We start from the raw sequence: 14821 nt of genomic DNA on the forward strand, positions 1-14821 counted from the left end.
GCACACACACACACACACACACAGATACACACATACACGCACACATACACAGATACACACATACACAGATACACACATACACAGATACACACATACACACACACACACACACACACATACACGCACACACACATTGTTACAGCCTCTATTTTAGGGACATTGCTGTGGTTGCAGTGTTTGTTCCTATTTTTAAGAGGTTGCGTGTTGTTTAGTTCACTTTCTATGTTAATGCGTTCTGTAATGTCAGTCAGCGCTGCCAAGAGACGCACATGTCTGCACATTCTCACCCCAGACCCATGTGTGCCGCACGTTAACCCTTCTAGTACACATGGCGGCCACTTCTTTGCCTACAATGGTCCCTTACTAAATTATTCTCGTAAGGAGTAAAACATCTATTCTAAAACTTTACATAAAATTAAAACTTTCCTAAAAATCTCCCATTGTAATATTCCCCGTTTAGTTTAGTGATTTATAAGTAAATATGAGGCTTCCAGATGTTTCCAGCCTCCGCTCAGTTTGGATTTCTTCTGTCTCATTCTCTTCTTCTTCCTCTTTTCCAGATGGTAGATCACTGGTGCAGGTTGTCGGAGATCAGAGATCAGCGATCACCCTACGTCTGATTGTTTCTTTTTGTATCACTTTGTTTCTCTCTGGTTGATCATGAAGTGTAAGCTGACAGCCATTGTCTTCTATTGTCTCCCAGTCATATTATGGTAATGCGGAGCTGGGATCAGTGGCCTCATATTGTAGAGGAGGAGTAACACAGTTCCCACACCTTAGCCAAGGGATCTACAGGTCTGACAACTCCTCCCTGTGCTCTCCAGCTCTCCCCCTCCCCCTCCGGCCTTCCCTCGTCTACTAATCCTGTGTCTCTCCTCCCCAGCCATACAAGTAATCTGCTGCTGTGTACTTCATGTTTGTAGGGGTGAGGATAAACCTGCCACAAGCTTACCAGTCTGCTCTCTAGCTGACAATCCCTCAGCATCTCCTTGGATTACATTGTAAGACGCTGTTCCTTGTGTCTGGAGAGTTTACCTGTCTGAGTGAGCGATCAGCAGACCTACCTGTGCCGCCTCAGGTGTTCTTCGCCTGGAAAACTTTACTTTCTGCATGTTATAGGATCGTCCTGTAAAGAAGCGACATATCCCGGGCTGGAGGGTGCAGGTAGGATGAGACGCTTGTAAGGTTTTGTTGTGGCTATATATATATATATATATATAGTATATATTATATATTGCTGTGTTGGTTTATTGTGGAGTATAAAGCCTAGTTAGTGCAATACTGTCTGTTATGCAAGAGAATATTATCATACAATATATACCATACAATATAAGAAGCAAAGAAGGCCAGAAGAGAGAGAACTTGGCATGGGCAGGTGATCTCCTCAGTAGTCGGAGCTTCTCATGCTGAATAATTGCTGGGTGAGGAGGTGAGCACAGGTCGGGGGTTCTATCTCTGTCTATCTTACTATTGTATTGATATTTGGGAAACTAGTAGGGGGTTGGTATTCTTGTTTTAGTGCTGATAGGATCCGCATTGTCTATATGCAAATGTCAGAGGGGGGAGTCCACACTTTAGACTTCACTTTGTACTACAGGTAAATATCATCTCCTACTCCGGCCAACTGAATGAGACCAAATATTACACGGTCGCTCATTCACTTGAATTGGGCCCTATGGGCAAGCTGAGGTTGTCGTAGGAAATATAAGTAGCCAGCTAAAGATTACCTTGCAACTTCAGACGTATGTCCTTGGAAACAGAGGCTGGGATAGTTGATATCCAAGGTTCCCAACTCTTCCGCCACCCCAACATCTGCCATCAGGGAAGAGTCAGAATGCCCCAGTATACATTAGATCAGGGGGTCAAACTTCGGCCCTCCAAAGCTTTAGCTCTCCAGGCATGATGGGAATTAGGTTTTGTAACAGCTGGAGGGCCGGAGTTTGACACCTGTGCATTAAATGATTGTTCAATCGGAAGGTTGGACCAACACTTATGTAATTGTCTGACTTATGTAATTGTCTGACTTATGTAATTGTCTGACAAGCTTGAGAAAGTATTGTACAGATGGAACAACTCCTCTCAACCTGTTTTATTGATAGTGGACCAGAAAGTATACTTAGATCTCTATGTAGCTGTCACATCCACGGTCTATAACAGGGGTCGGGGTTCAGGAGACCCCACACATTCCGTCTCTGCCACGAGACTTTCCCCCAGTGCTTCTAATGGTCTCACTGGACCACGGAGCACACGACTAACTGCACCGGAACGGCACCAAGAAGGAAGGTAAGAGACATACCAGATACTTACCATCCTTCTCTGTGTCTCCTGTGCAGTAGGGAAGATTAGCAGGTGAGATTCCTCTAACCTGAAGATAGTTCCCCTTTAAACATGGTCCACTGATGCTTTATAAAGTAGATTAGGGAAAATTGTTACAAAGTTATCACAACTCATTCGTCAAATGTTTTGGTCATTTCATTGTGTGGAACGCCAACTACAATGGTAAACTTTGTTTTCTTTAAAGGCGTTATCTAGTGAGGGAAAAGTTTTTCTATATTGTTGCAAGTATAAAGAATACAACAAAGAAGCTATGCTGACCTCTCTGGCCTCCCCCGGTGTCCTCCTATGGATCTCCAGGGTACCCTGCTGTACACTACCACCTCCATCTCCAAGACGGCCTTGTCTCAGCAGGGACAGCCTGCTCAGCCAATCACTGGTCACGGAGCTGTCCCGTCACAGTTAGTGATTGGCTGAGAGAGTCTGTCAGCGATTGTTCAGCGAGAGACATCGGAGATCTGTAGGAGGACACCAGCAGAGAGGTAAGTATTGCTTCTTTTTTGTTTCCTTTATACTTACAACAATATATGAAATCTTTTCCTTTAACCATGTTACAGGCTGCTGCATTTGGCCGTTGCTTACCTGCAATCATCAGGCTTTGTATCCTCTAGTTTGAGATCAGAAAGGCTGTCATATGCAATTCCAAGTGCCTTTCATGTGTGTCTTGTAATTTTATAGAGAATTGTCTGAGATCTTATCGTTCCTAATTACATTTGCTTGAACATAATGAGACCCATTTACCTCTTCCTTGATGAAGCTCTTATTCCAGGAGCTCTATAGTGTGTGGAGCCTTTTCATCTGAACATCTATTTGTCAGACCTGGGGACAAGTATCACTTATTTTGTACCTTCAGCTGCAATAAATGACTGTAGATGCCGGAGTGGCGATTGTTTCCGTATATTCGTCCGTGTTCGGCCATTACGGCTGCACTCAAAGGTCATTGCCCAAAATCCAAGGGTTTATTTTTATTAAAGTGTAAAAATATGACATCACTTACCTTATATTTCTGTTCTGTTAAAGGGATCTTTGGTAGTTTGTGATAAAAATATGATCTTTATTCCACCTTTAATTCCCCGTCACACTTGCGTCCCCTGTCAGACGTTACACATGTAGGGGGACATAGTTTTTTTTCAGAAAGTTCCTGGCTTGCTCACAAAGTTTGCGACTTTTCACCTGTCTGTGCCCCCCAAGTGGGTAGGGAGGGGGCACCGCATTGCACGAAGGGAGCCATGGCTACACGCTTCACACCTGAAGAGGCTGCGACTGCCTGCAGCATGCTGCCAACAATGTACACGATGCCATCACAGCAGGGGTCACCACAGTGATGGTGAATGTAGGAGATGGGTGCAGGTATATGGGGGCTCTGTATAATGCACAGATACTAGGCCTCATCTGGATTCATTCTGTTCTCACATCATATCAGAGCTATTCATCAGAAGCAAATGTCTTTACTATCGCTCGGCATCTACCTCTGACAGAAGGCCTTGCCATATACTACTATGCCCATTGACCACAATATTGGGGGGGGGGGGGTATATATAGATTACATTTTTTTTGTGGTGGTCCATCGTACAGGAACATGTAGGAAACTGTACTTTTCTATAGTCCTAAAAAAGGTGGGACTTAGCATAGCGGCCCAGGACCAAAAGGACGTTCTTTGGTGAATGGGCCAGTTTACGAGATATAATGCAAATACAGACTAAAGGGCTTATTTATGAAGGTGGCATTGCTATAGAATAAATATGCTTTGTGTAAACCAAACGCCTTCAATCTTCATATTTTAAGTGTTAGTCTGATATGAAGGATTAAACATATTAATAATAATAATTTGATGTAAGCAGAGTCCATGCTTCCTCTGTCGGCCATTAATCTCTATTAGTGCTCGGCCATCTATCTGGCGGTGCTGGATCTCGGCCCTGTATTATTCTCCTCACCCTCCCTGACATAATCCAACGGGCCAGATTTTCAGTGACCTTTCTCTTTGGTTGTAAAAATTGGAATGTTTCTGCTTAATTTAGCACAAGTCAGATCTGTGAAAAAATATCCATAAAAAAAATTAAATTTCTATAATTCTACTTTGTTATAGAGAAACGCCAACCAACGTGAAAACTCGTCCTGCTATCGAAAACAACGTCCCATCTCTTGCTACCATAGCATTACCTTCCTCATATATCTAACCTTTGTTTTATATCTATTAACGAGAGATCATTTATAAACCCGCCATATAGAGAGAACCGGGTAAGTTTAATTCTCAACAAAGTTTAATGATTAAAAACAGGATATTGGTTATAGGAAATAAATCATAAAATGTGCTCAGGCATAGGAGAGCACCAGCAGCCCTTCCAGCTGTACCTTTTGTTAAAGGGTTTGTCCAGGATTAGAAAAACATGGCTGCTTCCGTCCAAAAACAGCGCCATGCCTTTATCCAGGTTGTGTAGGGGTATTGAATCTGAGCTCCAATCACTTCAATGGAGTAATGAATGAATGCTGTGTATGACCTTAGGAAGGTCTGCCACTAACTGGGCCTGTCCCTGTACTGTCCCTGTACTGTTCTTGTATTGTCCCTGTACTGTCCCTGTACTGTCCCTTTACTGTTCTTGTACTGTCCCTGCACTGTCCCTGCACTGTCCCTGTACTGTCCTTGTATTGTCCCTGTATTGTCCCTGTACTGTCCCTGTACTGTCCCTGCACTGTCCTCGTACTATTCTGATCCTTTGTTTTGCTGGTATATACAGTAAGTCTCTAAGCAGGATATAGTTACATAGTTAATACATAGTTAATACAGTTGAAAAAAGACACATGTCCATCAAGTTCAACCAAGGAGGGGATGGATACAGGAAAGGGGGATATACAAGGAGGGAATGGATGGAAGGAGGGGAGGGGGATATACAGGGAGGGGATGGATGGAGGGGAGGGGGATATACAGGGAGGGGATGGATGGAGGGGAGGGGGATATACAGGGAGGGGATGGATGGAGGGGAGGGGGATATACAGGGAGGGGATGGATGGAGGGGAGGGGGATATACAGGGAGGGGATGGATGGAGGGGAGGGGGATATACAGGGAGGGGATGGATGGAGGGGAGGGGGATATACAGGGAGGGGATGGATGGAGGGGAGGGGGATATACAAGGAGGGGATGGATGGATGGAGGGGAAGGGGATATACATGGAACGGGAACGGATGATGGCTAGGCTCTATACATATGCATTATGTTATTTTGGTCTAAGAACTCGGCCCTGCCTGGTTTGAAGCCCTCCACTGTATAAAAATACTTGATTATAGAAGCCGATGGTTCATGTTTATGAGGATGTCTGGATGGATCTTATATACTGGATGTGCTCAGCATGAAGAAGTGTCTAGTTTACAAGGTCTAGCGTTCTGTATCTGAGTTATTATGAGGACATCATCATCTCTTCGTCATTGTAAAGCACGGTTATAGGGTCTCGCTGTGTGGGACCTGCCCTGCATTACACAGACAACCCATTGATTTGAATGGGATCGGTATACTGTTTAATTTTCCCTATAGTGGTGCTGCGGGAACATTGAACACTTAGGGGGACATTTATGAAGACTGGTGGACGAGTATGTCAGTCCTAAATAAAGGACCATCCCCTTTTTCTCATCCAGATTTACGGACACATCTGGTGTTGATTTGTATCCCGATTTATGGCTGCAAGGTGTAAATCATGGTGAATCGAGCACGGGAGGAGGCCACGCCTCCTCCATGCCGCACCCCTTCCCGCCCATTATGCGGGTGGAGGATACAGCAAGTGTGCGCCAGGAGAAGGGGTGAATCTGCACCATCTCCCTGGCGTACACCCCGGCCACAGCAATGTGTCACCAACACTGAGATCCACTTCTAGAATCTTATTGTTATTACACATGCCTGCCATTGATTATATTGATTGCTAGCTCTTTGGCCCAGAGTCCTTTATAGTTTTTTTTTTTTTTTTTATCTTTGGATGTATTGAACATTTTATCAATCAGTAATAAATACATGCGCTGCTTTCTCCTTTCTGAGATCGCCCTGACACAATGTTCTTGTATTGCATCTTCTGCTTTCGTACCCGTTTAGTCGTGTGATGAAGCTTCATTTTAATTTAATGCGGTTACAGTATTATCCTGCAGAACTATTGATAAAACTATTTTGGGTCTTAGTTAAACTGGTTAGGGCGACCCGACAAACTGCAGGAATTGTTATCTATGGTCTTGTAATATTGATTTGTAAGACTTGGATTATGACATTGAACATTAGAAATGATAAGAAATGATGAGTATAAATAGTTCAGCTTATGTCGAGCAACAGCCGTGATCATTAGCAAAATGTGATTAAAGGAGAAGTCCAGCAAAACTGAAACCAGCAGACGAGAGCAGGGAGGAACATAATAAACAAGTGATACTTACCTGTCCCTGTGCCTCCGCACCGCTGCCTAACCGCTCCGGGACTCCTGAATCTCCTTCTGCAGTGATGTCACGACTGATGGATTGTCCGCTCAGCCAGTCAGTGATTGGGGTGGGACACTGCTGGAGTCACAGATTGGCTGACTGGGCAGTCCAGGTTGGGTATTTTCATGACATAGGAACTCAGGGAACCAGGAGCCTGTGACACATCACTTCTGGGGCACAGGGATAGGTAAGTACCAATTGTTTATTATGTTCTTCCCGCTTCTGCCAGCTAAAAAGTTTCATGATCATTGTCTACTTTTTAAACAAAGAAGATTTGGGTGTATTTCTATATTATACGCGTCCACGTGCACCACCTCACTATGGCGTGCCGGCCCACTCGGTTTACATACTTTCTAGACAAACAGAAATCTCGATGAGTGATGCCAATGATCTGGTGAATGTTCTAAACTAACAAAATGTTGCCTGCCCTTGTACATATTTAGTGATATGGGAGGACATTCGGTAAAATGCATCCCTGGTGTACGGCATGGATACGGCATGGAAAAGGGACAGATTCCCTCTCTTTCTATAGAGTACCCCAGCCATTGCCCCCACATGCCTGATGGGCAGAGAGGAGACATGGCCGCCTCCTGTGCCATTTTTATCCTGACTTATCGATTTATTGATCTTAGGCATAAATCCTGGCACGAATGTACACCAGCTCCCGAGGACTCGGAACCAGCAGGCCTGCAGTGGAGAAGGGTTGGGACAGGCTAGTTTTTTTTTTTGTTTTAATTTTGGGAACAACCGCCCCCATAGTAAAAATATTTTTGTCACTGATCAAACCCTTTAAGTCAAGTTTTGCAACGTACACTTATATGTAGTCACAATTTTACGATCAAGTAACTTAGGACATGCATAATGACTGTGTGTTAGTTTGTCATCTAAGGACTAGCCTCTTCTATATGTGACCAAGAGAATGTAGGTAAAAATGTTATTTAGGTCCATACTATGAGGATAATAATATATAATATAATATAATACAGACAGACATTCATCACTACATAAGCTCTACTGAGCAGTCCTAGGGGTATCCTCTTTGAATGAGACCATTTCTTTATTCTCTTGACAGGTTGTGGTCTTCCTGAAAAGGCAAAAAAGTTTTCCTGATACAAAGGCACTAGCGCTCATGGCATTGCTTATTTATCAGTATGTGTGTGTGTGTATATATATATATATATATATATATATATATATATATATCTCTCTCTCTCTCTCTCTCTCTCTCTATATATATATATATATATATATATATATATATAATCTCCTGCTTTTTAATCCACCTGTTTTCTTCCCCATATAAGTGCATTGTCTTCCGTCTGCTACTACCTGCCCGCTGTGTGGGGATCTCACCTGCAGTACGCCAGTCTTTCTCATGCATCTATGTGACACACAAACTAATACGATCTCTGACCTACAGTTATCTTCTTCTTTAACCCTTTATGATACTATGATGTGAGATGATGATGATCACTTTGGTACACTTTTTGTTTAACTTACCAGATGGTGAATCTCCCAACGTAGTAAATTCTTCTTCCGTTAGTTTGCGTTCTTGTCTTTCGTTCGCCCAGTTGGTAATTTTCATTAGAATTTCCAAACAAGAATTCATTTTCCTGATCCGGTCACCTTGTAATACGAAACATCAGCCCAGGAGCCGATCTTTGTATGTTGGGATGTATGGGGCCACTATTGATAAAATAGTAGTAGTTGTGTTGTGGACACTGACCTACATTTACTCACTAGGTTTAATGTATAATAACCTGCTCATACAGTGACATCACCATCTCATCAAAGCGTACCAAAGGACTGATCCAGACTAATGTCTACAGCAACTGATGAGGAGTTGCTGGAGAACCTAGTCACCAGACTGAGCAGGAGCTGGAAAGTTCTACCTGCATTCAGTATGTAGAGAGTGTATGTGTGTGTGTATATATGGTGACTGTACTGTGTATGGTGACTGTATTGTATATGTATGTGGGTGGTGTGTGTGTGTGTGTATATATGGTGACTGTACTGTATATGGTGACCAGGGCCGGACTGGGGCTGAAAAGCAGCCCTGGCACACAAACCCCACCAGCCCACATATATATTCCCCACACACCTATTGCACTATGTTGAGCAGAATTTTTTTTAGCTTTACTACTGTCACATTATTTTCTTACATATGTAAAGTATTACTCCCTGCAGACTATAGAAGAGTATACAGCAGTGACATCCCATAGCAGGTGTACACAGATGCTGAGAGTATACAGCAGTGGTCAGACAGTCACAGGTAGAATACAGAGCCATTACAGAGGATCTTTCCCCACTCCTGTCATTGTGCTGTTCCCCTATCCGACGCCTAAATAAATTATCTCAGACTGCTGACTAAATGGAGTTCACAGACGCTGAAATAAATTCATAACCTGGACCCCAAAAAAATGTATGACACAGGCCTAAAATGCATACCCCAACATGTAACTTCACACCCCAGGCCACATTAACTTATACTGCAAACACCAAAGGAAACACAGATCCAAGACTGCCTCTCCCCACACAGCTCAATCCCCTCAACCTCCAATCTCTCGAGTGCACCTCCTCCGTACTCCTCCATTCTCTATAGTGTGCACCACCTCCGTACTCCTCCATTCTCTATAGTGTGCACCCCCTCTGTACTCCTCCATTCTCTATAGTGTGCACCCCCTCGTACTCCTCCATTCTCTATAGTGTGCACCCCCTCCGTACTCCTCCATTCTCTATAGTGTGCACCCCCTCCGTACTCCTCCATTCTCTATAGTGTGCACCACCTCCGTACTCCTCCATTCTCTATAGTGTGCACCCCCTCCGTACTCCTCCATTCTCTATAGTGTGCACCCCCTCCGTACTCCTCCATTCTCTATAGTGTGCACCCCCTCCGTACTCCTCCATTCTCTATAGTGTGCACCACCTCCGTACTCCTCCATTCTCTATAGTGTGCACCTCCTCCAGGTAACACAGAGGGGACACAACCAGAGTGACACTGCCAGGAGCCACACTGTGTGACAATGTGAGTGCGATGTGCTGCATCACCGGCTCTCACACACACCTGTCCTAGCTGATCTGCCTCTTTCTTGCACAGTAAACGCTTAGGGGAAGATTTATGAAAGGGTGTAAATATACACCTGGTGTAAACTGCCCACAGCAACCAATCACAGCTCAGCTTCCAGCTCTGGTAAAATATAAGAGGAGCTGTTATTGGTTGCTGTGGGCAGTTTACACCACGTGTATATTTACATCCTTCTTCTATGCCCCATATTTTTCACTTCAAGTCCGATCTGTGCCCCATATATTTGATTAAAGCCCCTCTATGCTCCAATTACTAGTGTCCCCCCCACAGTGCCCCCACCAGAGAAAAAAACAAACAAACAACAACTCTTCTGTGACCCGTTCCTGCAGCTCCTCTCCCAGCAGCGCGTGTCTTTTCTCTATCAGGCATCAGTGTGACTTCTGGTGCTGCATGGTTTTGCTGATGGCTTTGTAGTCCTAGTCCTACACACTACTTACCCCACCTGACCCCTCCCCCCTACACACACACTAGAATCCCCTGCTGTGCTCCGATATAATAATAAGGCCACCTGTGCAGTGACCCAATAGTAATAATCCCCCCTGTGCTCTGTCCCATAGTAGTTATCCCCCCTGTGCTGTCCCCATAGTACTCCCCCTGTTCTGCACCCCCATAGTAATCCCCCCGTGCTGCACCACCATAGTAATCCCCCCGTGCTGCACCCCCACAGTAATCCCCCTGTGCTCTGCTCCATAATACAGCCCCCATTCCCCCCCCACCCCGCATTGCCAAATACAAACAAAGACATTATACTCACCTTATTCTGAAATACAGCGGGTCCTTCTCTCTTCTGATCTCCTCGCAGGCCGTATCCTCCCAATAAACTTGCGGTCCCGTGGGCTGTGGGTGGGCGGCACTATCGTCAGTCTGAGCATGATGTTTCGGAGGGGCGGCCGCTGACAGGGGCACACTAATTAAGATCCCCCCCCACACTTACACACTACCCTACCTGCCCCCCCCACACACACACACACTCACACATTAGCCCACCTGACAAATCCCCCCACACTCACTACCCCACCTGACACTCCACACACACTCACACACTACCCCACATGACCCACCACACTCACACACTACCCCACCTGACAAATCCCCCCCCACACACTCACACTATCCCACCTGACAAATCCCCCCCACACACACTCACACTATCCCACCTGACAAATTCCCCCCACACACACTCACACTATCCCACCTGACAAATCCCCCCACACACACACTATGCCACCTGACAAATCCCCCACACTACCACTCACACTATCCCACCTGACAAATCCCCCCACACACACTCACACTCTCCCACCTGACAAATCCCCCCTCCCCTCTCCACCTGACAATCCCGCCCCTGCCACCGCCTCCCCCCGCCTGTCCGAATCGGCGCTTCTGCCACCTCACCCCTCCGTGGCCTGCTCCTTCCACCGCAGCCCGCTTTTTTCCATGTGGCCCGCTCCTCCCACCGCAGCCCGCTTTTTTCCGTGAGGCCCGCTCCTTCCACCGCAGCTTGTCCCGTCCTGTCCCGCTCCTTTCACCGCAGCCTGCCCCTGCTCCTGGCGTGCTCAACCAATCAATGTGGAACAGGAGCGTGGGGCCGCTGCGACTGGCTGTTGTGCATGTACAACGCGTGCGCCACAGCCAGTCGCAGCGGCCCCACGCTCCTGCTCCAAGTTGATTGGATGAGCACGCCAGGAGCAGGGGCGGGCTGCGGTGGAAGGAGCGGGCCAGGACGGGACGGGCTGCGGTGGAAGGAGCGGGCCGGGAGGAGAGGAGCTGGCTGCGCGGTGGGAGGAGCGGGCCGCATCGGTGATTTTTTTTTTTTTTTATTGTGCAACCCGGGCGGCCCATGGACTGGTAATCCGGCCAGCCCAGCGGGCATTTGCCCGGCTTGCCAGATTACCAGTCCGGGCCTGATGGTGACTGTACTGTATATGGTGTCTGTATTGTATATGTATGTGGATAGTGTGTGTGTGTGTACGGTGTCTGTATTGTATATGTATGTGGATAGTGTGTGTGTGTGTGTATGGTGACTGTATTGTATATGTATGTGGGTGGTGTGTGTGTGAATGCTGAATATTTTGTGTGTGACAAGACAAGTAAATTCCTGATTTCTCCATCCACATACATATACAGTCAGGGCCGGATTAAAGGGAGGGCACCAGGGGCACGTGCCCCGGGACATCCACCACTTAGGGGCCCCCACCAGCTCGAACCCTAGCAGAACGGTGCTGCTTACCCAGGATATCAGGCCATGTAATAGGGCCCTAACACAGTAGGACACAGCGCGAAGTGCTGTGTTCTCACATTGCGTTAACACAAACACAATTTGTGAGTACACTCTGATACTTAGTCCACCCCCCCCCCCCCCGCCTCTGCTCTTGTCTCTAGGGCCTGGCATCTTCCCCTGTACTACAGCCTCTAGTGACCACGTGCATAAAAGAAGAGGATGCTCACTAGAGATGAGCGAACCTGGAGCATGCTCGAGTCGATCCGAACCCGAACTTTTTGCATGTGATTAGCGGTGGCTGCTGAACTAGGATAAAGCCCTAAGGCTATGTGGAAAACATGGATATGGTCATTGGCCATATCCATGTTTTCCAGACAACCTTAGAGCTTTATCCAAGTTCAGCAGCCCCAGCTAATCAAATACCGAACGTTCGCGTTCAGATCGACTCGAACCCGAACCTGGTTCGCTCATCTCTAATGCTGACCCATACAGCCAGGAGCCAGGAGGGGTCTGTGCTAATTCACCTACAGTAAGCAGCCATCTGTATAGATCCCGGTATAGTTTATTTATTTTTTGGGGGGGTGGGGGATTGTCGCCCGGGGCCTCCACCAACCTTAATCCGGCCCTGTATACAGTACAGTCACCACTATGGTGGATGTTTTGTTCTGTTTGTAGACAGCCATATTGGTACTACCCTCATCTTCTTGCTGCCCATGATTGGTACAACCCTCATCTTCTTGATGACCATGTTTATCTTGTGGCTTGGGATATAATATGACATACGAGGTTGCTTGGCTATTTCAGTGTTAAACAAGGCCGATTCGATTTTTTTGTTTCTGAATAACAATGCATGTGAAGTCTATGGGGGGCATTTATTAAGTCCGGCGTTTTTTACGCTGGACTTATAAATGCCCCCGCAGCTCCGGCGCTACGGGGATTTATGTAGAGGCGGACTGCCTCTACATAAATCCCGTGCGCGCCGGTGCGCACCGCTGAAAACCTACGCCAGCTGAGGACTGGAGCAAGTTTTCGGCGTACATTTGGGCGGAACGGATGGTAAATTGCGCGGATTCTGAGTCCGCGCCCTCCGTTCCGCCCACTCTACGCCCCCTTTCCGCCCCCCTGGCGTACTCGGCGGAAAGTGCGATTTGCGAATATTTTATTCGCAGATCGGCCATTTGCGTATAAAAAAATACGCAAATCGGCACTTTCCGCCGAAAATCATCTGTTCGCCGGATGATACATGTGGCCCTATGTGTTTCTGCAACCTGTACTGGAGATCCTATACGGTACATGACCTGGGTAAGGCAGATTTCGGGGAAGGGGTTTGAAACTTATTGCCATCAATAACCCTCTTACCTTAATAATTTCCCTTTCCCAATAACGGACGCCACGCTGAGTGACATTGGAAAAATACTGGCCACAGCAGCCTCTTTATTAAATAGTAAACATAAACATTGTAAACATTGTTACCATAGAAACTTTATAATTACATTGGTAAACCATCTTTGTAAACATATAACCATAGCCATACTACCCAGGGGAGGTGACAGATGGCCCAAACCGAGCAGTACAGATATTAACTCTAATGCCCAGTCGCACCGCGCCGGCTCGGGGCTAACAAATATGCCATGTACTGCTGTCCCCCCTGGTTCCTATGGAACCTCTGACTAACCACTTAAACGGTAACTACCAGCACCGTATCCAAACTGCACTCTATAATGCCAAAACAGGGGTTCCCCATTACTTTAAATGGGCCCCTGAACCACCTCACTCAGGGCCATCGGTAACCCCCCTCCGCGGGCTGCCGCGACAAACGAGCAACATAAGCCCCTACTCCACCGGCCAAGCAATAGCAATAGGGCGGGCGGGCTGTCTCGGGTCCGGACACTTGGAGACTGAGGTAAACCCTCCCACCAGCCTATCTCTATCCCTTTCTAACCACTCCCCCCAACGCTCCCAGCTCCTCTCCTATTGGCCCCTTCGCACTATGCTATGCTCCCTTATTGGCCGGTGTTCCCTGACCTAACAGCTCCCCAACGTCCCACCTAACCTAACCTGTTAACCCCTTCTTCCCACCCTGTCATGTTCGGGCGGCACTATGCTGCGCCCGTTTCGCCCTCCCTCTCCAATGAATGGGACGGTGACAGATAGTTCTGCCTCTGTGAACCACCTCTAAGCCGGCTGCATCGAGCCTCTTGAATATAACAGCAGAATAAATATTCTTTTCATTTCTTATCTTAGGAAAAGTAATAAAATGTAAATTTTGACCATGCGGCATTTTCTTCTGGATTCCCCTGAGCTGAGTTACACGTTTCATTCAGAACGGACTGGAGACTGAAATCCTACAACGTCTCTGCGCTTCCTCTGACACACGGGGATTCATCAACTCTACAATTCTTCCTCCAGTCTCTTCTCCCCATTGTAAATTAGTATTTTTTCTCTATCAGGCGGCCGCCTTCATGTGGTCACAGAGGACGGATTCCAATTGTATAATGAATATCTCCAGTTGTCTGTCTCCGGTTGTGGCCACTAAGGCGGAGGATGGCGGACATGCCTGGAATATTTATTTCTGCATCTTCCCAAGATCTGTCCTATAGGATGAAGTGTTCTTTAAGTGTTCTTGTAAATTCTGGGCAGGTAGCACTTCATCCATGTGTGTCTCCATGTAATGGGATTGTGATTGCTAACTAGGCCGATCTATGAGCGAGTGCAGGAGGTGCTTCTTGCCTTT

General features: G+C 46.6%; 1 protein-coding gene across 2 annotated transcripts in view; it reads left to right on the forward strand.

Moving 5' to 3' along the window:
* The first annotated feature begins 854 nt into the window (after window positions 1–854).
* The window catches only part of FHIP1A (FHF complex subunit HOOK interacting protein 1A), a 146015-nt gene continuing 132048 nt past the window's right edge, over window positions 855–14821 (forward strand). The window contains exon 1 of one of the 2 annotated variants that reach the window (XM_069978682.1): window positions 855–1164. The gene's annotated coding sequence lies outside the window, so the exon portion shown is untranslated. The remainder of the gene's footprint in view (window positions 1165–14821) is intronic. The other variant, XM_069978683.1, reaches the window with a different exon arrangement.

The sequence above is a fragment of the Dendropsophus ebraccatus genome, chromosome 7 (genome assembly GCF_027789765.1).
Source record: "Dendropsophus ebraccatus isolate aDenEbr1 chromosome 7, aDenEbr1.pat, whole genome shotgun sequence".
In the NCBI taxonomy this organism is placed as follows: domain Eukaryota; kingdom Metazoa; phylum Chordata; class Amphibia; order Anura; family Hylidae; genus Dendropsophus; species Dendropsophus ebraccatus.